We start from the raw sequence: 27,819 nt of genomic DNA, 5'->3' as shown, positions 1-27,819 counted from the left end.
TAGCCTCTGGGTAGAATTATTCACAGCTGTATATGGTATGGACACTTCTTGCTTCTCTTCTTGATCCCATGAGCAAAATATGTCCAATGTATCTTGACAAAGGCATATCGGGCCATGCAGTGAGGGTGCACATGTGTTTCAGGTCAAATCTCAGAGGCTGTGTGCCTGTCTCTTTTATGTGACAAGATGGGGTATGTTAAGTGACCAGTGTGGGGGTCTACTTATTGCTCTCCATGTTCTTAAGCAACCCTAGACATGGGCAGGGTTAAGCTTGTAGGTCGGTTCAGTAGTTTGGTGGACTTTACTGCTGTTCAAATATTGAATACTCTTAAGTTCTTTTATTACTGAAGGTGAAAGCAGGATGCAAGATCAGACCTATTAGTATGTTTTATCACAAAAGTATTAATTTGTAAAATAATGGAAATCAGGGTTTGGGAAGTGCTGCCTGTTTCTCCAGCAAAGCAATCGGATAGAAGAAGGTGGGAGTGACTGATCAGGAGTTACTCAAGGAGGCAGGACAGAGTGCAAACAGCAGTCTGTACCTTTAACACTCAGACACCAACTGATGTCTAGCACTTGGTGTTTTATAGGTGATACTTTTCACTTTGGAAGGTAAAATATACTATAATCAAAAGTATAAAGGTGCTGTAATAAGAACCTTTAAAAAGAAAAGAAAATTGGTATGCTTTTATGCTTTTCATGACTTCTAAATTGGAGTGAGAAACCTGAACTCTCTTAAAGGAAGACATTATGGGCCCATCTCCCTGTTTGATAAACAGAAGTGTATTGTGCAGGACAGAATGCAGTATACTACTGGGTTTTTTTTAATTTGTAAAATTGTTTCAAAACAGGGTGCACTAAAATGGTAGTACAGCTTCATCTGTGTAGATACCTAGTCTGAACAGGTATCTTTAACTGATTTTCTTGGTCAGATACTAGTGGTGGTGAACTCAATGGCAGTATTACCATTGACCTCAATAGGATCAGATTTTAAATATTGGACAGGAAAGATAGGTTCAGTTTAATACCAGTACTACTACTGATACTGGGATATGCTAGGAGTTGTTAATCTTTGCACTTCCTCTTGAAAACTATGTAATGGTAGCTGCAGGCAATGGCACAGGGCTTGTTAAACTGAGGCCTTCTTTAACAATATAATAGGTATTTTAAAAAGTCTTGGTATGGATTTAGAGGACACTGAAATTGCTTTATAGTATTTAAAATATGTGGAAGCTATCAGGCTGCTGAAAACTTTCTTCAAGAAACAATAGATTCATCATTAAAATGACACTGCACAAACCACTTAAGAAAGTGCTAATAAGATATTAAAAATTATGCCTTGTAATAATACCTGAGATATTCCTCTCTTAATGAGATTGTTTTAAGATCAAATATTGACAGACAGGTTTTTAACAGTGTTTGAAATTGTGTCAAAATTGAAATCTATTGCCCCTGGAGAGCTCTTAAAACTTTTTTTTGTAGGAGACACCTTGTTAGTATAAAGTAATGGATTCCAAGAGATGAAATTTGAGTATTTAATCAAGAGAAAATATCATTTTTGGACAGGGCCAGCAGCTTTAAACCACAGAATTTTGAAGGCTTAGAATTGAGTTTTTACCTCTATGGTGTGATTCAGTAAAAAAAAGTAATTGTCACTGTGCATTTCTCCAAATCAGATTTTTTAAGATAGCATGATCATCTACTTTACTGACACAGTAAGACGTGAATTGATTTTATTTATTTGATTGTTTTTTTAAACTGTGGATCATTATTCATCCACAGAGATATCAGAACAATTAATCAAGAAAATGTACTGCTGAAATTAACAGCGAGTTAACTTTTGGTAAAATAATACCACTTTTGTAGAACTGAGCTAGAAAAGTAATGATAAAAAGATAAAATTATCACTCTTGATGAAAGAGAATCTATAAAAAATAGTTCACTGGCTGCCTCTTTATAAAGTAAAGGTGGTGAAATTTATGAAGCAGGCTTAAGTTCTACATTTAGGAAAACATGGCTATAACATGCGTAAACAAACACCCTTTTCACAAGGGCATGTAGTGACAAGACAAGAGGGAATGACTTCAAGCTGAAAGAGAGTAAGTTTAGATTAGGCACTAGGAAAAAATTCTTCAGTGTGAGGATGGTGAGACATTGGCACAGGTTGCCCAGAGAAGTTGTGGCTGCCCCATCACTGGAAGTGTTCAGGACCTGGCTGGACTTTGAGCAACATGGTCTAGTGGAAGCTGTCCCTGCCTATGGCAGGGAGGTTGGAACCATGTGATCTCTAAGGTCCCTTCCAACCCAAACCATTCTATGATTCTAAGAAATCCTGTCATTGAATCATAGAATCATAGAATAGTTAGGGTTGGAAAGGACCTCAAGATCATCTAGTTCCAACCCCCCTGCCATGGACAGGGACACCTCACACTAAATCATCCCACCCAAGGCTTCGTCCAACCTGGCCTTGAACACTGCCAGGGATGGAGCACTCACCACCTCCCTAGGCAACCCATTCCAGTGCCTCAGCACCCTAACAGGAAAGAACTTCCTCCTTATATCCAATCTAAACTTCCCCTATTAAAGTTTTAACCCATTACCCCTTGTCCTGTCACTACAGTCCCTGATGAAGTGTCCCTCCCCAGCATCCCTATAGGCCCCCTTCAGGTACTGGAAGGCTGCTATGAGGTCTCTATGCAGCCTTCTCTTCTCCAGGCTGATCAGCCCCAACTTTCTCAGCCTATCTTCATATAAGAGGTGCTCCAGTCCCTTCATCATCCTCGTGGCCCTCCTCTGGACTTGTTCCAACAGTTCCATGTCCTTTTTATGTTAGTGCTATGTTTTTAATTTCTCAAACAACTTGGAACTCAGATATGTGCTTTCATATATTCAGGTTTTCTGGTTAAGACTAAATAAGGTGGGCAAATAAGTATATATTATACACACAAATGATACATATATGGATAAAGGCAGTACTTGTGTAAGAGACCCAGCTATTAACAATGACAAACAAATGTAGTAGCAAGTCCGTCACAAATAATTCCCCTCCTAGGAAGCACAAAAATTAGTGGGTTTGACTCCGTGAGTAGGGAAGAAGTATGTGGTAGGATGTGCTGTAATGGTGTTGTCAGTATTTACACTTTTCTTATCAAGGGCATTCATATTACTGCTGTAGTGATGAATTTACTGCTATATGATGTAAAATAATTTGGCAGATGTGTTTTACATAGGTAAATTAATATAAATCAGCCTTATATAGTTTTTTAGAAGTTAGCTGTGCAGCAGAAATATGCTAAAGATTTTAAAATTTTCACTGGAAAATATTGTTTTAAAGATTGGAAGAAAAACTTGAGGGTATCTTTGGATGGGCAGCATCTTTCTTGTGAAGAAATAATTAGATTGCTGCAGTTAAGTAAGTTAATTTATCCAAATTGATTAAAAGGGTTGAAATAATTAAATAAATAGAACAAACAAACAAAAGGTTTACTATTATAATAGCTATACTAGAAGTAGAAATCAACACCAGGAATAGTTTTATTTCTTATCTGTAATAGTACCTAAAAAAGTCTAATGACAATTCTAATATAAATGAGGTCAAATATAGTGTCAGAGAAGGAGTTTATATATATTCACAAAAATAATTGGAATAGGAAGGCCAGCTTGTCACGCATGCTGAGAATTCTTTCAAGCCAAGGGTTTGAGGGAAGATCTGTGAGACTCTTAACTAATCTTGCATATAGATCAAAATCCAAGCCTGTCCAGAGTGATTGGATTTGATCTGCTGATATTAAAATGTTGAAGAGAGCAGCAATATCTGGTATTCTTCCATTTAAAGTGGATTCGATAGTAACAACAATGTCAAAATTATTGAAATTTGCATTTTTGAGGTTTTAGGAACACACTGGGAGTGTAAGTGTGGATTAGTTCTGAGCTCTCTTTTCTCTGATAGAAAGTACTCAGGAAAAAAAAATTAAAAAGGTGTAAACTGTGGATAATTTTTTGCCATCAGTTATATCCAAACAATTCCACTGGTGTTAATGAAGTTGCAGAGTGTAATTGAAAAAGAGAGATCCACCCTCTCCTATTGAACTTTAATATATATTCTGAAAGTGTTTTCTAGGAAAAATAAATTAATTCTACCAATAATTCAGGAAAAGGATGGGATTTGCTTAGCTTTAGGTTACAGTCTTGATGGAGGAACATTTTTTTTGCCTTAAAGTTTTGTGAGTATTTGATTAATACACCGGTGTTGATTTTCAGTTTATCAGTGAGATGCCCTGAAGAAGTAGTGAAATTAAAAAAAAAAAAAAAGAAAAAAAAAAAAGATTAATTGCTGCTTATAATTAAGTGCATAGAAATTAAAAAAGAATAGTATTGATATTTTATTTTATTTTAATGCTGGACTCCCTGAAGACAAGATTAATTGAAAGGAGAAAGAGAAGCAAGCCCTTAAGGCTGGGTAATATATTGCTTTCAATTTCACTTGATAGTATAAACAAAGCGAATGCTAAAGTTGCTCAAGAAATTGAAACTTGGGTTTGCAGATTTTTTTAGTTAAAAATCTTCAGTAAGTCCTAGTAAATAGTATTAAAATTCCTAAGTTAAGAGAAATGCTACTTTAAAGCAAGCAAATAAACAGTGTTCTCTATTGAGCAATTATTTGAGGTTGCAGGGTAATATTTTCAAAACAGACAGACTGGTTCAGGACCTTAAGTTTCACTTATCTACGCAAACTTTAATCTCACTGAAAAGCACAAAGATGTGTAGGTGCTTAGTGGCCTGTTTTGAAAAATGTGACTTTGGTTTTCTAATCATTACTATTTTTTTTAATTGTTGCCCACTAGCAATAAAATATCGTTGGATTGTGTTTTTCATAGAAGAAAACGTTGGTAACATAGAACCTCATCTAGTTTTAGTAGAAGTTGGATTGGGTTCTTTATTTTCGCCAGAAGGGGATACTTTTGAAAGAAAGAGGTAAATTATTTGAAGATGTGAAAAGCTGATCCCAAGTGGTAGATAGTGAATGGTTTCAAGATTTCATACGTGAACATTTAAAATATATGCAATATGGAGATACTTCAGGTTGAATTTTAAAACTGGTTCTGTATATCGTGTTTTCAGATAAAATAACATTCAACATGCACTAGTGCTCTGCTAAGTATATGCTGATGCTACAAAATATGATCATACACATTCTGTTCCTATCGTAGAATGCATGGCCCAGTCTTACAAATACTTACCTTTCTACTTCCAATTTAATACCTAAATACACGGAACCTACCCAATTAAAGATTTTCAGGAACACTTATGTATTTAGTGAATGAGTGCTCAGTGGCAACATAAGGTATGCCAGAACATAAAGTTACCCAAAGAACAGAGCATCCATTTAATATTTATTTAAAATTTTGCTAAGCAAAACTAGACAAAATATTAAATGAATGCAGTGCTGCAAAATGTAGAAAACCCAGGCCTGCTTGGAGTATAACTTTATGTGAAATATTTTCCTTAGTTTTGTTTGTCTTTCAGTGGTGGTCTGTTTTATCCTCACCATTCAGAAGCAAGCAGGCAGAAGGCTTTAGTTTAGATTTTTTACATCACCACCTTTTTTTTTTATTTTCTTTAATCACTTTAGGTGCATGGCACAAGTTTATTTTTGCTTGTGGCTAAGGAAGTTAGTGAATACCTCCCCCAGAATCTCGTCACCCTCTGTGCCAATTGAGACGTGCTGTTCTGCCAGTTCCTAGGGTCAGGGAATCGCTCTGCTGGCAGGAATACCTGGCATTAGCTGTGGAGGACATTCCCCTGTTGTGTTCAGGCCATGCCATGCTCACTTTAAGTACTTCAGATTAATGGGCACCAAAAAATGGGATAAAGAATCCCTGATGGACAACATAGTATTAACAGCGTTTTTTGAAGCTATACCAAATATTACTGAAGAGGTGGCTTTACTGCTGTTATGATAGTGGTACAATAATTGCATATTTATACATTCTCAATTGAAATTTACTCTGTAAAATTAGGGAGCATCATTGTTGACCAATTCAGGTCTGTTTCTAAGGTCACAGAAGTCAATCAGTGGAAAGACTCTCAGTGATTTCAAGTGATTTTGGATCTAACTTTCTTAAAAAACTCGCCTTCAGTGGTAGCTTTGATGTGTTTAATATTATTAACTGGGCTTGAAGAGTAATAAAATCAATGAATTTACTTTTATTTTTGTCTGATAAATTATCAGGGTAATCATTGCACATACTAGATAATGCCTATGAATTGAATCATTACTTCACAGAAATTGAGAGTTAATTTCTGCAGGTTAGGACAGCAAGATACTTTTCACATCATAGGCATAAGAAAAACTGATTCAAAGTAGATTATCTGATAGGCTAGCAAGTATTTTTGTAGGAATTTCCAAAGCATAATCTGTCCAGGTTGTATGTTGCTCATCGTCTTCAAGTGTCACAAGATTATGTTTAGATTTTTGCAAAATTAACTCTCACTGGCTAAAGAGTTGATAGGGTGTTTTTTTGTTTGTTTGGATTCTTATTTATTTTTTAAGAAGTTTTTATTTTTCATTAAGGAAGGAAGTTGAATTGTCCTAATCCTTAAGTATCCAGCTGATCGCTACTTACTGATGTTTGTCCTGTCTCATAGTACCACCATTAATTTGTGTGAATTTCTTATAGGGTGTCCAGCATACTTCACAGGTATAAGTATCTCTTTCAGTTTGGTATCTTGGGCTTACAGTGCCCTGTCAGTTTTTACCTATTTCTGTGGAGTGCAGAGGCACACAATTGCCATGGGCACTATGCCCACAGCTAGAGAAGATTTTCATTATGAATATCTTAACAGTGAGGTTGCATGAGACATTATTGTTCTGCCATTACCCTCTCTGTTCTTTCATAATTTCTTTTGATTTGCACAAAAGATGCATGAATTCCCTAAACACTGTCATATTCATTAGGGTATTTATATTTTAATCTCTTTGGTGGAAAACCTTATGCTTATTTTTGTCTTGAGCCAGATTATTAGTTAATGTTAAGTGCTGTGGCTCAAAAATAATTCCAGCTTTACTCTTTTGCTTTTTTATTATTTTCTCTCCATTTGTACAAAAGATTTTATGCTTTACGTGTAAAATCTTCACTTAGTGTAGGTACTAGAGCCAAAGTTTTATATAATGTCTTGGTATTAGGTACCAAAATAAATCAGTGCCAATAAGATGCTCAGTTCGTTTTAGAAGCTGGCCACTTATATTTAGGATATCCATGGTTATTTTCAGTAGTTGGGACCTATCACAGGTGAAATCAATGAGACTGTTCTTTGGTTTCTGTGAAATGCTGCCATTTTTGTAATGCCCATTTGTCTGTAGATGTTGGAAGTCTGTTAAATGCATTCACGTACAGGTATGTGAGCCTTAAAAACCGTAGGATTTCTATTCCTCACATCTAATGAATGTTTGGTATGTAGTAAGACACAGAGATTATTGTATCAATGCACAGTATGCCTTGAACTTTTACCCATTGTTTTCCCTACTTTTCTTGGGTATTTTTTGTAAACACCAGTGATGCTCTTTGAAAAGCCTGTTTTCTACCTGCATGGCCTTTAGCTAAGAGCAGAGTTTTCCAAAATTCTCTTTACCTTAGCACTGTTGGCCAAATAGCTACAAATCCTGAGTAAACATATTTATTTGTTGACATTAGGTATTAAAAATGTCATTTGATAGTGGCTTAAAATTTGGTAGTTCCAAAAGATTCTGGGGTGTTGAGGTTTTTCTTTGGGCTCTTTGGTTTGTTTTTTACCAAAACTGTTGGAGAAAATCCATGTAATCCCTCCCTTCTTTTGATATATAGACATTATATTACACAAATACACACATTTGAACAGTAAAGATAATGATATTTTACTTCAAGTGTTTTCATAAGGTGAGCGTCATTCATATTAGCTGGAATATGTTAATTTTCTATTAACTGAATACTATTTTTGACCTCTTCGCTTTTGAAGAGTAAGACAGATCTGTCAAAACTTTCAGAAACACTCTGGTCCTGTCTATCTTGGTCTCAGGAGGATCATAGTTTCCCTTTTTCTTAAGAAAAGCACTAGCATTCCCTAAGAGTACGAGTAGGAAGAATTAGTCAGAACACCACAGGGCACATATGTCATGACTTTGGTGGTTCTTTACGCATAGTTGCAAGGCAGTTGGCCAAGGTTAGTTACAGGTAGGCAGAAAAAGAGGTAACTGAGAAACTGTTTCCTTTTTTATGAGGAAGTTAAAAAAAAATAATTCTAAAAGAGGATCACTTGGAAAATATCACTTAGGAAAGGATCACTTAGGCTGTAGTTATTCAAAAATAACAAAGGTTAGACTTAGATGATAAGTGAAAATCTCATTAGTCATAGAACTAACAAGGCTGTCCTCATCATTGTTGGATTTTGGGGAGGAATAGGGATGTTTAGTTTGTTTTGCTTCCTTTGTCTTCACACTGTTATCCTCTGACCAGGGCAGACCATTGTGTGCCTCTTTATTGTCCACACACTAAAGCCTAGAGCTTGATTACTCCTGGATTATAAATGATTGGTAAAATAATAATAAAAAAGGAGAACAAACTTATGAATGACTGGCTCTAAATTGAGGTTTAAATTCAGATAGACTGAGTTTTCCATTTTAAAGTTAGAGGGAGTCGACTGATTTGGCAGATATTTTGCTAGGAAGTGGTTTTGGATTTTGGTTTACTGCTGTGGGAGTCACTAGGAATTGGAACTGGGCGTTCCTTGAAATGCAAATTTTTTGCCAAGGGTTTTTGAGCATGGCCATGGAAACCCATGAGGCTTAGGTACTCATTGGCATTTCCCACCCTTTTTTGTGGAACACTGTAATTAAGGGCCCATCAGTCTGGAGTGGCTGATCAGAGAAACAGAGGGTTCTTTCTTACGTGGAAATATGCTTTCTCTGACTCAGATCTACCCTCTGGATCGCATTCTGAGTTGTCTGGAGTGTCAGGTTTAGTTCTTTGAATATTCTCGGTGAGTAGGAAAACTGGAAAAAACTCTTGCTTTTGGTTTGTTTTGTATTTTCTGAGGCTTGGATATTTTTGTCTTGAACTCCAAGAAGGCTGTTGTAAAAGTTAAATTGGTAGCTTGAAAAATGTGAGTTATTATTGACTGGCAGGATTGGGTTCAGCATAAACAATTGGTCTGAAGGGAAGATCTGACTCACAGAAACCAAATTTACAGGTTAAAAAACCCCAACCCAACGAATGTGTGGATTTGATTGAGCTTTTCCTCAGTTAAAAAAATAATGAAGAGCTGCATGTTAAATTTTCTACAATGTCATGAATTACAACACTGAATCCAGTGTCATTCAATTGTAGTTTTTTGTTTCTTGTCAGCTACGACAATTTCAGCAGAGCACAATCCGTGTGAAAGTATGAATAAAATTCAGGGAGTAGCATCAAGGACTTCTGAGCTCAGGAAACTGAGTTTGGCAGTGCTAATTTGTATTAAAGTTGTTGTTGCATGACAGCAGGAAAAAGATTTAATGCTTGCCACCTGAATCAAGCCATGGAACATTGGTTTCTATAACTGCCATGAATTTGAATCAAGGCCAATATCTCTAAATTTGAAATAAACTGATACTCTGTCTTGAAAGAAGATACAGGCCACTTATGCTGCAGAAGGTATTTAGAAAATGTATTTCAATTTAATTTTTTGCGGTATATATCTTTCAAATTTTTAGACACTTTAGCATTGGCCTTTTTGGCTTTTTCTATATTCCAGCAAGTATGCAGCCTTTCAGTCATTTATTTATCAATGTCCAGTCTTGAACTAACACTGATTTGCAGAAGACCACAGATGCTGGTTTTACTCCCACTATCACTATGCAGCCGCTTACTTTAATCTGAAATTCATTTTCTTTTGTATATAACTGCATTAATGGAGAAAATCTGATTTCAAGCCAAGTGGTCACACTATGAAGCTTTAAAGTCATCAGATACAAAGCTTGTACCGTGAGTGGAACAATATTGCCTTTACAGGAGTATATAGGGTGAAGTTATTTTACTTTCTAAAGGATGCGCAAATGCCTTACAACAAGCAGGTGAAATTTAGGATTTTTTTTCTTCTCTTCAGAAAACTGGCAAGAACTATATGGAATTCTTTCCTGTATCTGGAATGGCTTTGAATCACTGTATAGATAACACACGTTTACCCACAGAGATTATTTATCAGTGTAACAACAATAATTTGAATATTTATCCAGGAACAGTGAAACAGAACCCTTCATTCCTAAATGTAAATTAAATTTTGAATATTCTTCCTTGGCTGAGTGCACAAGATTGTGTGAAGTTTCAGGACTGGAGGTGTGAGGACCAAGTAGCAACACTTGAACCCAGCTGCTTGCTTTCTGCACATGCCATCTTATGAGTAGTTTTTGTTTTTCAGTGAGTACAGAAGGTCCTGATAATTGATCCATTACGTAGGAATAACTTAATCCACCATTGTAATTCTGCATTCTAGATTGAAATACAGCAGCTGTTTCATAGTGCTTACGAGCAATGCACAATAATGTTGTGATGGAAGGAGGAAAAGATATGGTATGCATCTGGAAGTGCTCAGGAAACTTGTAGAGGTAGAAGGCAGCTATTCCGCTAGAAGTATTTGATGTCTTTGTTGTCGTATAACATACTTTCTTGGGTTGTCTTTCATGTCCCTGATGGAGCCCTGAGGATATACTCCATTTCAACCCTGTTTTTAACCTCTCGCTATGCTCAAAGACACAGCCTCCTTGGTGAGGAGGATGGGATTCTCTTCAGAGCCTATCAGTGCTGCTCCTTAATCTGCTGAAGTGGTGTCTGCACGATAACAAGAGGTACTAGTCTCACCCCAGGTTGTGCCAACTTGGGAAGCTACAGTGAGGCTGGAAATTTAACCCAGATCTATAATATGGTAATACAGAGCATTACCTTTAGGCTAGCAGGCCTAGCTACCGTCCATAGTGGAAATTTAAAGTGATTTTAAAAAATGCATTCAATTTGAAATGCCCCAAGGTTCCTATCATTTGTGAAGCTGAATCTCTTTCAAAATATTATGAGTGACATTGAATTTTTGCTTTTGGTGGATATGTTATAAATATGAAGAATGATAAACTTTAGGGGTGGCTAGCCGTATAATATAAAAGAAAACTTGCACTGTCAAGTGTTGCTGTTCTCATCTAAGTGGCTACATAGGATTCAGGCTAGGGACAACTGCTGTTTTTGAGCTTATGCCAGAGGCTTGATGAAACAAAAATATATAGTTCATAATTTATGCATTCTTTTTTTTAAGGTGTGTGGGAGGTGAACTTCCTTTGCAACATTGCCTTTCCACTGTGCATGACAGCTGCTTGGCAGTATTTTTAATAGTTGCACGTCTAAGTTTGTCTAACAGTCTTTCCCTCCTTTACACACTTGCTATCTTTTGTGTATAGTGCTAGTTCATTCTAGGGAGTTATTAAAATTATATGTAGTATATCTTACCAAAACATTAAAATACACAATATTATTGCTTAACTTTCGTGGTATTGTGTACTCCCATCTAGTATCAATGTCTCTATTACACAATGTATTTAAATTTTGAGGAGAAATAATAATTTTAAGAAGGCTGAATAACTAGAAGACAGAACAGTCTGGTTTTTTTGGTTGGTTGTTTTTTTTTCCTCCACAGCAACTGGAAAACAGTGGTTATGAAGCATGCAGAAATACTGCTCTTTTTAGCCTTCATCTGTTCAGCAATCCTTCCTGCATCTGATAATCTTAGGTTATTTTCACATTGGACTGCTTCTCTGAAGTATTTTAACATGATTTCCTTCAAAAGCAGTCCCACTTTTTTCTCTTTCATACTTTAGTGCTCTTTAATAAGCATATGGCACAGTACCTGTGGTGGACAACTGGCTAACATTGTGCATTCAGTGCATGCTGCTGTTGCTTTCTTAAAGACTTATCTTCAAAAAAGTATTATCATAAAGCAACTGATTTTCTTTCCTGGGATAATTTGATATATTTTGTAGAGTCAAAGGGGAGAAGAAGTAAGTGAAAAGGTGCTTTACTTGACTGCCAGTGCCACAAGCTCAACCTGGAATTTGAAAGTCTAGCTACATTCTTTCTGGTTCATGAATCACCAACAATGAGGACCCCACAGCTGGAACTTAGCTACCAATTCTGCTGAAGCATGAGCCAGAACAGAATCCAGTGTATGCTCTCATAGCTGTACTGACTATGTAAAAGAAAAATAAACAATAGAAAATAATTTTTTCCCCATTAAAGCAATTATGATTGTTCTCAGAGAATGTAATAAGGTGGTACCATGTTTAAAAAAAAATATGTTTTTCCTTTTAAGTGGTGGTAGCAGTTGCATTTCTTCCTGTCATAAGTGCATTTGGAGAAGTGGATTAAAGTAGTAGCTACACCTTGGTATTATGTTAAAGATCTGCTGGGAGCAGGTTGACCTTCTTTCCACAGCATGTGTTTAGAATGGGTGGTAAGGTAACATCCTTATGTTCTGTGTATTATTTTATTATTATTTGGGGCCTGTAAGGATGCTGGGGAGGGACTCTTCATTAGGGACTGTAGGGATAGGACAAGCGGTAATGGGTTAAAACTTAAACAAGGGAAGTTTAGATTGGATATAAGGAAGAAATTCTTTACTGTAAGGGTGGTGAGGCACTGGAATGGGTTGCCCAAAGAAGCTGTGAATGCTCCGTCCCTGATGGTTTTCAAGGCCGGGTTGGACAGAGCCTTGGGTGACATGGGTTAGTGTGAGGTGTCCTTGCCCATGGCAGGGGGGTTGGAACCAGATGATCTTAAGGTCCTTTCCAACCCTAACTGTTCTATGATTCTGTGATTTTAGGATTCTATGATTATACATATATGTGTACACAAATGACAATATTCAGTTCAATAATAGCATCCAATACCATGTCCAACCTGGAAGTGTCTCTATGTCTCTATATGTCTATGTGTACAGAACACAAATGTTTATATACATTATGTGTTTCATGTGATTGCAACAGCAGCTTGAACTCATAGTTCAGACAAGCTATGTACATATAACTGAGCATATAAAGTGGGTCTTTCTATACTGATAACATTTGACGCTTTCTCCAGCTCAGTGATGTCTTTGTTAAGGCTGTATTTAGCATTCTGAGTACATAACCGTCTTTAAAACAAATAGCATTTTTAAAATTACTTGCTTGCAAAATACTTTCTTTTCCTCTCCCAAATATAGCAATCCTCTTTTTTTGTCTCTCCTTGAGTGAAAATTTTCTGACATACAAATGGCAAGAACAAGCCTTTGGCTAATTATAGGTCTTCTGTAAGAAAGATGGAGCACAGTTCTAAAGTTCAATGTCTTGAAGCTCTTCAGGGCTACACACAAAATATTTAATACCATTGTAAAATAAAAAGATAAATTTAGAGGTGGTTCTTTTTTTTTTTTTATTTAATGTGTGGAATGACCTATATTTCCACTGTGGTTTTTTTTAAACTTTCCAATGCTTTCAAAATCATTTTTGTTTGACAGAATGTAATTTCATGTAGAAAATATGAGAGCTTAGTGGAATGCTCTAGTAGTCTAGCATATTATGATATACAAGTTTTATTAGTTATAATTTCTTCAATTATCTTGGGATAACTCCCAAGCTTTGCTTCCTGTGAGAGGAGTTCTTGTTCCTGAATCATGATGATGGTACTTTAAGTGCTTTTACCTTATTATGCCTTCCCTTTATATCCACACCTGTGAGATAGCCTGGGTAGTAAAGATAGATTCATAGTCTGTGTAGTTTCACACACTGAGAATTTAGAGTATTCGCAGAAATTAAAGTTATTGCCAGTGCATGTATTTATTCCGTTGAGATCTTTTAATGTTTCTTTTCTTCTCTAGTTGATTTTCCCCATTTCTGTGTTTAATTGGGAGTGATGATACATAATAACCACACTAAAATATACACGATTTGGTAACAGTGCAGTATTCTAACCTGAACCAGGCTGTAGTGTGGAAATGCAGGGTTTTGGGGTAGATAAGATTTCATTTTTGTAAGGTGCAGAAATGAATGAGGGGTGCATTTATGTTTTACAACTTGGCCAAATAGTGGACTTCACTGTGATGTAACCTATTAAGTTGGAGAAGCTTTTCTGTGTAGCTGCCCTGCGGTGCTGAAAGTAAGTTATGAATGCTGTACTGTTTAAGAGCAGAAAGGTTTGCCTGGAAGAGAGCGGTATGCCTGGGCCCCCTGCTATTGAGAAGATGCCAGTCAGAAATGAAAACGTCTTTCATGAAACTATAGTGAACTTCCCTGTGATACAGTACAATAATGCAAGGAATTTTTTGTCAAAACCTGTAGAAATAAGTATAATACCTTGGAAATTGCTAAGAAGTACTTGCTTATGAGGGATTATTTTAAGAGGTCACTGCCAAAAATAAGTGTGATTTTGACACAGTTTTAGAAGTGACAGGATTGAGGAGTTTAAGCCATTTCCCCCACATACCCCCCCGCCCTTTGAGGTCTCCAGTTTCTTTTGCCTTTTGGTGACAACTACAAAAGATGTCTTCTGAGAAAAATGCTTTCTGCATGACATCAGAATAAAGGAATGTTCCACATTATTCAGTATGCTTAAAAGTATTGGTTGACTGAAATAACATTACATTTAAAATTAATGCTGAACAGAAGGCCAGTTAAGAGATAAAACAGAGCAGATCATGTTTTTGCAAACTTTTATCTCTAAGAAACATTGGTTTATTGGATTTTGTAGAAATGTTTTCTTTAAAATAATAAAATTATGCTGTATGCAACAGCACAATAAAACAAAGAAAACTGCTGTTTTGTCATGTGATGGAATGCATGTAGCCACAGGTAGACTGAAATATTTGGAATCAGCAGGTAAAAGTAGGTGCACATAGAAAAATTAATACATTGCTATACATAGGAAAAAAGCTGTAGGAAATGTATTTGCTTTTGTAAAAAGTCTCAGGTTTTTTTCTTTGTCAGTTGTTACTTTTTATTTTGTCTGACTTCAATTAACTATTCATGTAGTATTAATAAGAAAAGCTAATTATTCTCACAATTCATGCATTTAGAAAAGTCCATTATAAAAGTGCAAAATACATTATTGCTTGGACACTAGCCTTTACATTATTCCTTGGCATACTATAACTTTTATTGGCATTTGGGGTAGTCAAAGAAAGAATTGAAGAAAGAGTGTTTAGAAAAAGAAACAGGTAAAGCTTAAGCAAATACTTTCTAGACAAAGTATACACAATAAGCAGTATTGATACTAATTATGGTTTTGCATTAAGAATTGTATCAATTATAAATGTAGCAGGCTCATTTTTCAGAATAATGAAAATGTTTATTTAATTACTGCTTGTAGTGTTAGTGAATAGTTACCCATTACTGATCAATGGGTCTTTTGCCTTGTTGCAGAGAAGAAAAGCCTTAAGGTGCACTTCAGTTCATAGATGAGAAGGAAAACCTAAGTTTACATGATCAGGTAGTAGGTGATTTCACATCAAACTATTGGCACATTGGTGTGAAAATCTACATGGATTTGTAGGGCAGAATAGAGGTCCAAACCTTGGCCTTGAAAATGTGTGCTGGGAGGAATTTCACTCATACAGATGTCAGCCATATCCTTCACTGGAGGCATGGAAGAGTAGAAACTGGGCAAGCTGCCAGTCCCCATCATAAGTGGGACGTTCTTGCAGTGCAGCTTTCTTAAGTAGGTACTGGCCATATGCTGCAAGTGTTATCTAGGTTTTAGTGTTGGTTATATGAGTCCCCTTAAATTCAGATTTCAATTTAATAAACTAAAACCACTCTAGAGTCTGTAATCTAAGCAGAAGAATGAGAACATATCCCCAGAGTAGCTCAAAGGAGAGGAAGCAAGGCTGTCAGAGCAGTAGGCTGCAGGAAGGTGCTTGCATCCCCTCCTAGAAGCAAGCTGCCTGCTCTGGACCTTTCTCACTCAGCACCCTCTGAGTAGGAGCCCCAGTGAGCTGTGGAAGAGTTGAACCCACTTGTCCAACAACACGAGTAATGGCAGAACTGCAGCACTGAAGGGAACCAGGGAATTAATTTTTTTTTTTTTTTTGAGAAATGAAAGTTTCTATATAGGCATGCCCAGTTCCTTAGAGTAAACATTTTTGGGAAAAGTGTGCATGTTTTTATAAAGCTTCTGGAAGAAGAAGGGAGAAACAGGAGAGAAGAATTGCATGATAAGGGTTGCTACAGTATTGCCAACTCTCGTCTAATTATGAGTTATTGAGACTTGATGTTTTACTTGAAATCCTCTAGCATCCTGTGCTTATGTATTTCTTTTAGCTCTTTTTTAGTGAGGCTGAAAACGTTATAGGCTCAGAACCAAGAAGATTTCTATCTCAAAATGTATTAATGTATTGTTATCGGTACTATTTTATTATTTTGAATACGAATTTCCTGAGATTTTTATTGCTGTAGTTGTCAGCCCTTCTACACTGGGTACCTTTTCAATGAATCCATACAATGTCTTACACCAAAGGAGACACCACCCATTTTCACATCTTGCAGCATGAGAAGCGTCACAATGCATGAGAAGCAAAACAGAGGAAGGGGTCATACTGTCCTCTGTATGGACTCTCTGAAGCAAGTCACATCTGCACAGCAGAATATTTCAGATAGAAGAGTCTTGCTATCTTTCTCTTTTACATTAAACTGTACTGAATAATGAAGTCAACATTTGATACAGTCATAGGGTTATGTGGCGAGATACCTAGAATATACTTGAGGTGAAAAAGGAAGGAAAAAAAGAATTGTATTGTTAATTTTAGCTTTGCATTTTGGAAATAAATACTAAAGTAGTGAGGATAGCACCATCAGGCAGACAGCAGGTGGGCCAAGCAGCAGGAGGGAAATGATACTTGCTGCACCTGCTCTGCACACTTTAAAAAAGAAAAAAGAAAAGGAAAAAAATTGGTAATTCCTGCACAACACCTACTTTTACTTTTATCCTGGTATTTCATTTCTGTGTTTTCTTAGTTCATCTTAAAATATGTGGGAGGGAGATCTTGAGGTTTTAGACCACTTCATGCTGTGTGGATTTATATGTATGCATACATTCTTACATGTAACTCTATGCTACCTGAACTGTAGTGAAATGCTAATAATGGTAATAAATTAAACCTCTTTTTTATTTTCCTGGTGGAGATAGTCCATTACGATTATCCCCATTTTACAAGTGGAAAAAACTAAGTACAAAAAGAGGTCAGCATCAAGTCATTGCTTAACTGTAAACATAATTTATGGGTTATAGCTCAATTGGGTAGAGGATGGAGCCAATGCATAAAAATGGCTTTAGATTCCTTTTGTTCTCTTGCTTCTCTGCTGGATCAGTAACAGTGTACTTCACTGAAGAATCTGCTGTTTGGTCTAATTTCGGTCAGATTGGAAACATCTGCAGAAGTCAGAAAGTGCATCGAATATCAGTGTGGCAAAGGAAGTGACTAAGCCTGGCCCTATTTTTCTTGTACAACAAGCAGCAAAGACAACAGCATGCAAGCTCTAAGTTGGATATGTGGTGCAGTAGGATCAGCTGTAACTAGTCAAGGCAAGATTACCCAATTAAGTCATTATTAGGGCCATTGTATACTGAGCATATGTTGCAAAGCAGCTGGATTCTGCAAGTAGATTTGGCTCCAGTTTGCTGGCTCCTAGAGTTGAGTATGGGCTATTAGAGGATGCTTCTAGAAAGATGGTTGGTCTAAAAACAATGCATTCAGGATTAAGGTCACTGGTTTTCCTGGCTTCCATTCTTCAGTCTGCTACAACTTGTCCCAAATGATTTTAGGTAAGTCACTTTGCTTTCTTTCTCTCAGCTTCCTGCTTGGTGGAATTTTGCTTCATTGTCTCATACAGTGACTGCTGCTGCTGAACCCAGGACAGACAGCCTCAACTTTCTTAGCCTGCCTTTGTATGGGAGATGCTCAAGCTGCCATATCCTCATGGCTGCCCTCTGGATTTGCTCTGACAGATCCATGTCTTTCTTATGTTGAGGACACCAGAACTGCACACAGTACTCTGAGTGGGGTCTCATGAGAGCAGAGTAGAGGGGCAGGATCGCTTCGTTTGACTTTCTGGTCACACTGCTTTTGATGCAGCCCAGGATATGGTTGGCTTTTTGGACTGACTGCACTGCTGGCTTATATGCAGTTTCTCATCAGTCAGCACCCCCAAATCCTTCTCCACATTGCTTCTCTGAATCTCTTCTCTGCCCAGCCTGAATTGACCAATTAACATGTTCTTCATTGGCCACCAGTGATTTAGGATTTCTATGATGAAATGAATTTTACTTTTACTCAAAATCCTGGTTGTCAAGGCTTGTACTTGATCATAGCTCTTTAGAAGTAGTACAGATGCTACTTTTCTGTTTAATGCTTGCCTTATTCTGAAAGAGGTGAAGAATCTCTGAAGAACTGACCATAGCAAATACTGTTGTCCAAGACCTGTAATACTTCCAGACAAGAGAATCAACTATTTCTCATTAGGGCAGTACAGAAACTTTTAGTTTAGCAATAAACTACAGTTGGCTTGAAATGAGAATTATAGATAGCTTGATTGAGTAGATTAACTAGGTGCTGTATTATTCCTTAAATGAGAGTTCCCACAGATGATTTTCCAAATGTATGAAGTACATTTTACATAGTTGGTCAATCACTGTGAGTATCTTTGTTGCAGAGCCCAATCTACCTGCAAAAATGGTGGCTTACATCCACCTTACGAGAACTTTTTATTAGATGGATTGCATAAATAAGGAAAAGTTTTTTTGAGGAAGATCCCCTTTATCTCTGAAGTGTGTACTGTGTGTTTAATTAAGCTGTTTCTGTCAGATTTTGGCAAGTCAATCCAGATATCTGAAAGAGAAACTGAACCATGTGTCCATAAAAAGAAAGCATTAAGAAAAAAAAAATCAATGCAAATAACATTTTATGCATGGTTTTGAAGAGAAGTTTTGTGTTAGGTGGCAAAGCTGTTATTTCTAATGTGAAAGTAGGACAATTAAGTAATTCCAACAAGATATTTAGAAGTTTGTTTCCTTTATTAGTCATTTATAACTGTAAGACAGCTTTGCATCTTGAAATACAGCAAGTTGTGTGTAGGGGGTAGGTGTTGTGTGTTGTGGTTTTTGTGATCCCCCCCCCCCCCCCCCCCCCCCCAGTGGAAAACAAATATGTAATTGAGTAAATATAAAGCTTTATTGCAGCACATACAGTAGTGTAATTACAAAAGACAGGTAGGCTACTGCAGATGGGCTGTTTGGCTCTTTTGCACTTCAGCAAGAGAAAATGTCCCCTTCCCTTTAGTATAGATTCTCTTTCAGAAGGTGACAATCATTATATTCAAGTGTGAAGAAAGTGTAGCTGCCCTGACTTTAGCTATTCATTGCCTGTGAAGTTCTAATCACTGAGTCAGCTGAAGATGAAGTCCTATTTCTTCACAGATCAGGTGCAGTGCTGGTAATTAGAATGAAAGCTTCTATAACCTGGTCTGCTTACTCAGACACCTTCCTTATGAGAAAGAGAAGCGGGGAGCACTGGCCTAGAATGGGTAGTGGGGTGATTTGGGGTTGATTTTTTTTGGGTTTTTTTTTTGTTTGTTTTGGTTTGGTTTGGTTTTGTTTGGTGTTTTCTTGGGTGTTTTTTTTTTTTTTTGGGGGGGGTATTTTTGTTTTTTTGTTGTTTTTTTTTTTTTTTTTTTGCAATAGGCCTGGTTCTAGTCTGCACTTAAGTTAATTTTGTTTATTGGCACAGGTCTTATAAGGTAGACATGCTACTGTAGCCAAGTATTAAGTTGCATGTCCCCCTTTTTAATTTCTTCTTCAGAACTTGCTATGAGACTGTATGTACATAGTTTCTAGGTCTTGATTTTTACTTTTTAATTTTTTAAATACTTGACCTTTTAGGATATATGTCCTGAATTATCTGTTATATATATGTATATATTTTTCTCCTAGCTATATTAAGTCTTTATAAATTGTGTGATCTATATCATCTTTCTAAAAATATATATATGTTTAGGTATTATTTTAGCTGTTAAAGAAACGCAGTTTGGATACCACAAAATGAACTTTATATTAAAAAAAAAAAGCTTATGGTGGCATTCTGAAATTCTTTAAAGAAGACTGTGATTCCCATTTCTGAATCTGTAAACCTTCAGCCTTCTAATAGGCTACAAGTGCAGCCACATGGTATTTATAATAGCTAGTAACTGTTTAAGAGTATCACACAAACTGCAGATCACTAATCACCGCACAACTAGGAAGCTAAGATACTTGTTTGTATGGTTTTCTCCATGGTATTGCAATGCTTCATCTTTGTAAATTCATTTCATCACTGGAAATCCTTGTGCAGTTTAGGTGCAGGGATTGATAATAAGGCTTTTTGTGTTTTATAACAAAAGCATCTGAGGAAAGATTGAGAAAGTAATTGCTTCTTTTTGGGTTGTCATCAAAATACACGATTCTATAGCTGAAAGAAGAGTCTGGTGTGCTATCTGTGCTGCACACTGAGGACTAAATGCTTTCTATCTTGCACAATAGTAATGACAAGTAATTGAGGAGCTCTGCAGGATACAGAGGAAGTTTTAATTTGTGTGCTAAAGACTGATGAAAAGACACATCGTATCTTGCTTCTCTTTGATGCTGGTTTTCTTTGCCAGCACTGTAGGCTTTCTGCTTGCTGTAGGTCCATAAAGTTACGCTTACGGAAAGGAGGCTGCTCTTGCTTCTTATTTGTTCAGCCTCCCTTTCCTGCTGCCTTTCTGCTCTGTTCATCTTCTGCTAATGCTGACAAAACCTGTTGCAGATACTGGGTTGAGCTGACTTGTTTTTTGCCATATGCCGTAGGTTAGTAATTCTTATACCCATAAGCCGCAGTTGAGGGTGGAGAAAGTTGCTTTTACTCTGTAATAACATGTCATAGTGATGTTTATAATATAGTGTTATAAAAGTAATAGTTACATGTGGGTCATATTAGCCTTCAACAAACAAAATGCTTGGACATGTGCCTTAACTCTAATCTAGTGAGTAATTCCATTGACCCCAGTGCACTAAAAACTAAGTGTTTAAGTGCTTTTACATACTGAAATCTTCATCAGTAACCTGCATATTGTATATGTGTATTGCTTGGATGCACAGGATGTTCATGTGGTGAATTATTCCTTTATATTTGGTAGGATGGAATAGTACTTTTGTATCTGTCTTCTCTATTCATTTTTCACATGTTAATGACATTCATCTTGTCTGTCTGTGGTGTTTTTAATGTACCCATCACCAGAGTATCTGCCTGTCTCTTCTGTAAAATAAATGCCTCTCAAGAAGAGATAGGAATGGGTAATGTATGTGTAATTATTAAAAAAACCCAACACACCACCACCACCAAAAAAAAAAACAAAAAAGAAGGTTATTACTGAAAGATAGTAGTCTGCCTTCCCCCACTCTGATACTTATTTTTCCCAGTGACAAAATCTGCAGCAGAAAGCACTGAGCAACAAGTTTATCAATTTGAACAGGCCAACTGCGCAACTAAATGTATGTGAAACTTAACAAATCCCTTGGGGAAGCTGACTGTAAGAATTTCCTAGTCTGTGTCGAGTTACTGAGGTGTGACATGGTGGATTGAACTTAATGCCTTAGGCAAGCACAGTCAAATAGAGAGAGTTTGAGATTTTGCTGTGTCCATGAAGGGATCTGCTGGTAGTTGTCTAAATTAAGCTTTCAGAAAAGAATATACTGCTATCATGAGCTCTTTCCCTTGAATATTTTGGCAGGTTATTCTGGTTTAAAAGAAATACAAGTGGGATTTCCTCTGTGTAAGCTTCATAGCAGTTGCAGAAAGATTGAAGGGTTATTCCTCTTACCAGGAACAGCAAAATACTGGAACAGGAATTTTCTGTAATGTAGGGCTGCCTGTTTTAAAAGCATAGCATCAAAAACCAAGGATCCCTATCTGCACGGGAACAGAGTGCTATGACCCTGTAGGTGTTGCTGAAGCTAAGACTGTGGGACTGTGCACTTGCCCTGGGTTTCTCACCACCTCCTTTCTTCTTGCTTGCATCTCTGTGAAGGGGAAATAGATCCTGGTGACTAGTCTGGCTTTAATGATCTTTAGGACCCTATGATGCCTGATTTGAAGAAGGCAGCAGTGTCCTCTTGCAAAGAGTCTGCATACGTACTACAGAGTTTAAATGAGATCTGTCAGTGACAGCAATGCCTTCAGTTTACAGTGGTGAAGCCAGCACTTGCTATGTACATGGCAAGAGTTGGAAAGCTACCAGGAGGGAGAGGAAAAGTGTGGGTACCCAAATGCCATAAACAAATCCAGGCAAATGAGCTTAAGAACTTTTGGAGTATTTTGGTTTTTTGAGCAGAGGTGTGCTGGCATCCTGGAGAGTGGGAGTTTTTAATAAACTGTCTGCAGCACAGCTTCAGCTGTAGATGATGCAGCTGCAAGCGTAGCCTTCCCCCATGCCTGGCATGTAACTTGAAGCAAAACTGCAGCTGGTAGAGCTGGGCCCCAAGCAGAGGGTCAGGATTTGAGTTGCCTTGGTCATAGCCCATGGTGGTGGCAAAGTGAAGAGAGGCTTCAGAGTTGTTACCTCTCTTCTCCTTGAAAAGAGGCCGGAAACCTAGATTTCACTGTGTGCTGTTCACCTTCAGCTCTCATTGGGATCTCCAGCACCATTTCTTCTCTAGTGTTTACACACAGAGCTGTAAGTGATGTTAGGACTTCTTGCATTCCATAGAACACCCAGCTTCTTGAGTCTCTGCAGTGTAAATAGCATATTTACAAGGTGGCCTGCACGTAAAACACAGGAAACGCCATAATTGTTTCATAATCTGAGGCACGCATTAATTGGCTGTGGAGCGTTTTCCCACCCCCCACCCCCTGGAGCATCCTGAGATTTGGACTTGAGCAGTTGTTTTACTGTTCTCTGACTTCTTGGGTGTTTTGTTTTTTAACTTGCTACTAGAATATTATTTTTTTTCTTAATTCTTTTGTTCATCTAAACTGGCTAGATGGCAGTTTGGCTTAATGCCTGGTAAAAATTGGGCAGGGAACATTAAGCTAATGTATACTACTTGGATTGTTTAGAGGTGATATGGGGCTGAGGTGCCATTGCCTATTTTTCAGCTCTATTTAGTTCATAATATTCCTTTAGCTCTTTGCCTTGCCAATATTGATGGTGATCTTGGCTGTAGGATGAGCCTATGCCCTTTTCTCATTTTTTACTCCAGAAGCTCCAGCAATTAACTGGAGTCAAATACATATAATGGGATATAAGGCTGCTGCTGACCTCTCCAGCTGAGTGAGATGTTTACATCAAATTACTACTTTTTTTAGTTGGATGACAGGAATTGATGAGTATACTTCTTGTGCTATCCTAGACAAACTTGGTTAAGTGCTGAACTTCAGTGCCTGGGCCTGCCTAGCTTTTGATGCTACCTCAGAATTTGTGGTTCCAGAGAGATGAGATGCTGCTCCAAACCCTATAGGAAAAGGGAGTTAGGCATGTGAGTTAGTGCATTTAATCTGTCTCCGGTTGCTCAGAGCAAGCAGTAGTCTGCTAGCACAGTGACCAATGCCGAGAGCTAATTACCATAATTCATTAGCGAAGCTTCACTTTCTGGATGATTTGAGTTGATTAGTAGGCACTTTGTTCTATCACCTTTTTTGGCTGAGCATTCATTTAGAGGTTTCAGACTCCAAAGACTTAATGGATTTACATGTAGCACTTACCCAGCAGGGAGAAAAAATTGAAATCTAATGCAACCTGTTACTTTTCATGTAGACTTTGGGATTTGGTGCAAGGGTTAATGGGAAGGAGACTTTTTAACTCTAAATAGTGATTTTTTTTTTTAATATTTTTTTCCTCCTGTGCTTTCCTTCTGAGCCCTCTTACCTTGTTACAGCTGACCACTTTCAGAGAACTTTATAGCAATTTATTTTTCAAATGCTAATAACATTGCAGTAGGTTGTACACCTTTCTGAAGAGGAGTGAGAGCTATGCAAGTTTTCTGTGGGACTGAGAAAACAGGTATATTGACATAAGCCATTATTTTGCAGTTACAGGGGGAAAAAAGCTACTACTGGTCTGCTACTAATGTGTGACTGAGCATGACCGCCTTTTTATTTCCTTACGTATTTTAGTAGACAGTGGTATGTAGTAGGAGCCTGCAAGTCATGAGCGTGTAGAATGTCCCAGTTAAACTGGAGGTTGTACCAGTTGCACTAAACCCTATACTTGCAGATTTTGAGCAGGGTTTAGTGACTGTTCCTTCTATTCTTGGATTTAAATTTTGTCTATCCCTTTTTGTATGTTTGGACTGAAGCATTGCTCAGGCCACCTGTCTAGGGACAAATAAACCCCATAATAGATAGCAAAACTTCGTTAATACCTTGTTCAAGCTAACATGAATTACAGGTAAGATCAGCTTTTCCCAGGTTGTTTCCTGAGGACACACCACTTCAATTTTTGCCCCCCCCCCCCCCTTCTGTTGTTGATTAGAATAAGAAGTACGTTTTTGAAGAAAGGCTAAAAATCCTACCTTTCCTTTCTGAGGGATACTTTTGGGGTGAGGGGGAAACACATGCAGTATTGGTGGATTTGATTTTAAGTATTGAACTGGGAAGGAAGCAACTTGATGTGGGGAATGAGTCCTTTTTAAATTCGGATTAAAAGGGATCTATAACCTTTGAAGTACAAGAGTGCAATATCAAAAATAAATAGATGCATTAGATCAGAAATGAGCAAGCAGTGGGGTTATTTTCGTCAGCAAGGTATGTTAGTGTATGTATAAAGATATAGGTGGCTCCGATGACAAATTATGCATGCACTTTGCACATTAAGTGAATCAAGTAATAAGTAACTTGCACCTTATCTGATGTTACAGTTACTTGAATACCCTTGAAAAGGTGCTGAGAATTCAGTTTTCTGGCTGGCTAGATTTGTTTGAAAACAGTCAAATACTCTTGGATATGTAATTTTTCTGGTTATCACTTTTTTTTTGTTGCTCTTAAAACTTTCTTTTACCAATTTTTGGTGTGTGTGCAGTAAGACAGGAAAGGAGAGTTACTGCAACACAAAGTTTTACTGTTATATACGGGTATTACCTCATCTTTAATACCTCAAAACAAAAGAGTTCAAATCTCATCAGTATTGGTAGACTTAGGTGTTTGACATTAGGGCTGGACTGTATTTCTCTGAGGTCCAATGTATATGGTGTTTTGCCTTGGGCTCTCATTATTTACTACTGCAAGGACTATTGGCTGTCAGATAATTCTGTAGTGTGAGTTACTGTATTTCAATAAAGCTGTGGCCTTGGCCTTTAATCCGGTTACCAGAGAGCTATGTTTTCTGTCTCTGTAGTCCAGAGTGGCATTTACAATGTAACAAACGTTTTAAAGATGTATTTTCTTCTAGCACCTAAGAATGTTGTTCCAACTTAGCGTTTCTTCCCGAAAAGAAGCATGCATCTTCAAATACTTGATTTCTAATATGAACAAGTAACCTGTCTAGCCTTATACCTTAACAGTGTCCTGGTGTTAAAGAAAGAATTTTCCATTGTGCTGAAAAGACTTGACAGTGTTTATTCTTTCCATAGTGAGTTTTGCCTAGAGGAAGCTAGCCAAAGTTGTTGGAAAAGCTAATGTTTCAGTAAATTTGGATCTATTATGCTTTTAAACTTTGAAGTTTATTTCTAGTAACAAGAGCAATTATGCAACCTCTTGATATATTAATATTTAGTTATAACTGAAATATTACAAAGAGATAAGCAAAATATACATTTAATTTCTTATACTCAATCTTAATAAAATTATTTTTATTAAAATTCAGTACCTGCAGCACTGGCAGGTGAAGGTCTAAATTGACTTTAAACCTTTCTTAGTTGTGAGGTTCTCTTAGAGCCCTCTGGCATGGTGAAGGGGTGTGCCAGATCCAAAGCTTGCTCTAAGTTGAATCTAAATAAACACAGAGGTGGAGGAGCCTGAAGACTGGTATGAAATAGCTCTGCCTTCCATCCATTGATAAACAGATCTGGCTGGCTTCCCACTGGTAAAGATGATGCAAAAGTCTGTTGTATCCTGGACTGCTGGTAGAGAGGTTTTAGTTTCAGTTATTATGTGCAATATATCCTACCAGGCTTTGCTATGCTTTCTCTGCCCATCTCATCATCAGTATTATTGTGTTAAAATTGACTGGTTATATAATTTATTAATATTTAGAGCACTACTAAATGGAAACTTTTGCCAAACTTGGATTTTGAGCGTTTCAGAAGCTTGCACAGCGCTGTGCTCCATCTAATCTAGTGTGCAACTGATGTACAAAACAATGTTATGAACCAGCTAATTTATTTGCTGCTAATTGGCAATAAATAACAAACACTAATTAATTACAGATTTTTCTTGTCAGGAATTATCTGTAAACATATTCTCAAACACGTTAGCTATTCTAATGTTTCAATCAAAATTTAAGTAAATTTATTTCTTGCCGATTTGTGAGGTGCTACTTGTGACATTAGTTAGGATGTGCAGTTTTAGCTTTTTCTGTTTAATTCATAATTGTTTTTATTCCCCAATTTAATTGATGCAATTTTAAAATTGGTTATCCCAAATATTAGTGGTTATGGACTCTGCAGTAGGCAAAGCAATTCTGTATTTCTTTGCACAACTTTGTTAGTTTGCCAGAGCTCTGGTAGAAATCAAACATATGGGAATATGACAGAATTGAAGCTGGAAAACCACTAAAGTGAACAGTTTCACTTTCTGCAGCTTGGGAACAGAAATGTATGAGAAATAAATGGCTGCATGTGAAGTTCTCTATGGATAAGGATAATCTATTCTGTGCACTTTCCTAGATATGTTACCTTCCCCAAAACCTTCTGCATATTTGTCTCTTCTCTGTCGTTCTTCCTTCCAAGTTAACATTTATAAACTGCTTAATCCCCTCTCAACATGTGCATGTAACTTCCACTGACACTAATGGTAGCTACTTATGCTTAGTGCCAAAGAAATAGGACCTCTCTTAAGGTACAGATAATTTCATTTGCATGAAGCCATGTAATTGACAGGTCCAAAAAATCCACTACTGCAATCTAGGACCAAGGTTTTGAGGCTGTATGCAATGTATATATAGCCTTTCAAGTCACTCCTCCAGTTGCTTGGCCTTGTTTGCCTATATCTAGCATTTCCATGGCTACCATTTGGCTAATTTTCAGGTTTCTAATTAGTTTTCCTACTGCTTTTTTGTCTGTCAGATAGGAGTTTGCAATGCGTTCAGAAGATGTAATATATCCTGTGATTAAAGACAGTAGGCTTCAAGAAAGTGCACTTCATTAAACTCAGAGAATTGGTAGGTAGCTTTCTCTAGGAAGCAAGTGCATTGGCCAGGTGATGTGAAGGCAGTTGACAGTTCTTTAGAGAAACATTCATAAGGACTGAAACACTAACTCTACTAGTACAAAGAAAGGAAGTTTAACACAAGTGCTAATACAGTAATTGCATTCTCTTTATGTATATACCATGGCATCAGTGTAGCATTTAAATGTAAACTGTAAGTGTATCAGATGGGTGTGTTTTGGCATGAGTTTGGACTTCATTTTGCACAAAGCAAAAGTCTGTGAGACTTCAAATTATGGTACAACATGACTAGAGGATCATTCTATCTATGTTTCCCTTGTTTTCTGTGATGGTGAAATCCTGAAGGCTGCTTGTGCATCTGAGCATCTGCTCCTTTTTCTGTTTGGCTATACCTTATTTGTCTTATGA

At 37.1% G+C, this 27,819-nt stretch overlaps 1 protein-coding gene across 7 annotated transcripts in view; it reads left to right on the top strand.

Annotated features, from left to right (window-relative positions):
• The window catches only part of NPAS3 (neuronal PAS domain protein 3), a 617,231-nt gene that overhangs the window by 28,115 nt on the left and 561,297 nt on the right, over positions 1-27,819 (top strand). The window lies entirely within an intron of this gene.

This window comes from Lathamus discolor, chromosome 6, assembly GCF_037157495.1.
Source record: "Lathamus discolor isolate bLatDis1 chromosome 6, bLatDis1.hap1, whole genome shotgun sequence".
NCBI classification, from domain to species: Eukaryota; Metazoa; Chordata; class Aves; order Psittaciformes; family Psittacidae; genus Lathamus; species Lathamus discolor.
Note: the sequence above shows the minus strand (reverse complement) of the source record. Positions and strands in the feature narration are given on the sequence as shown.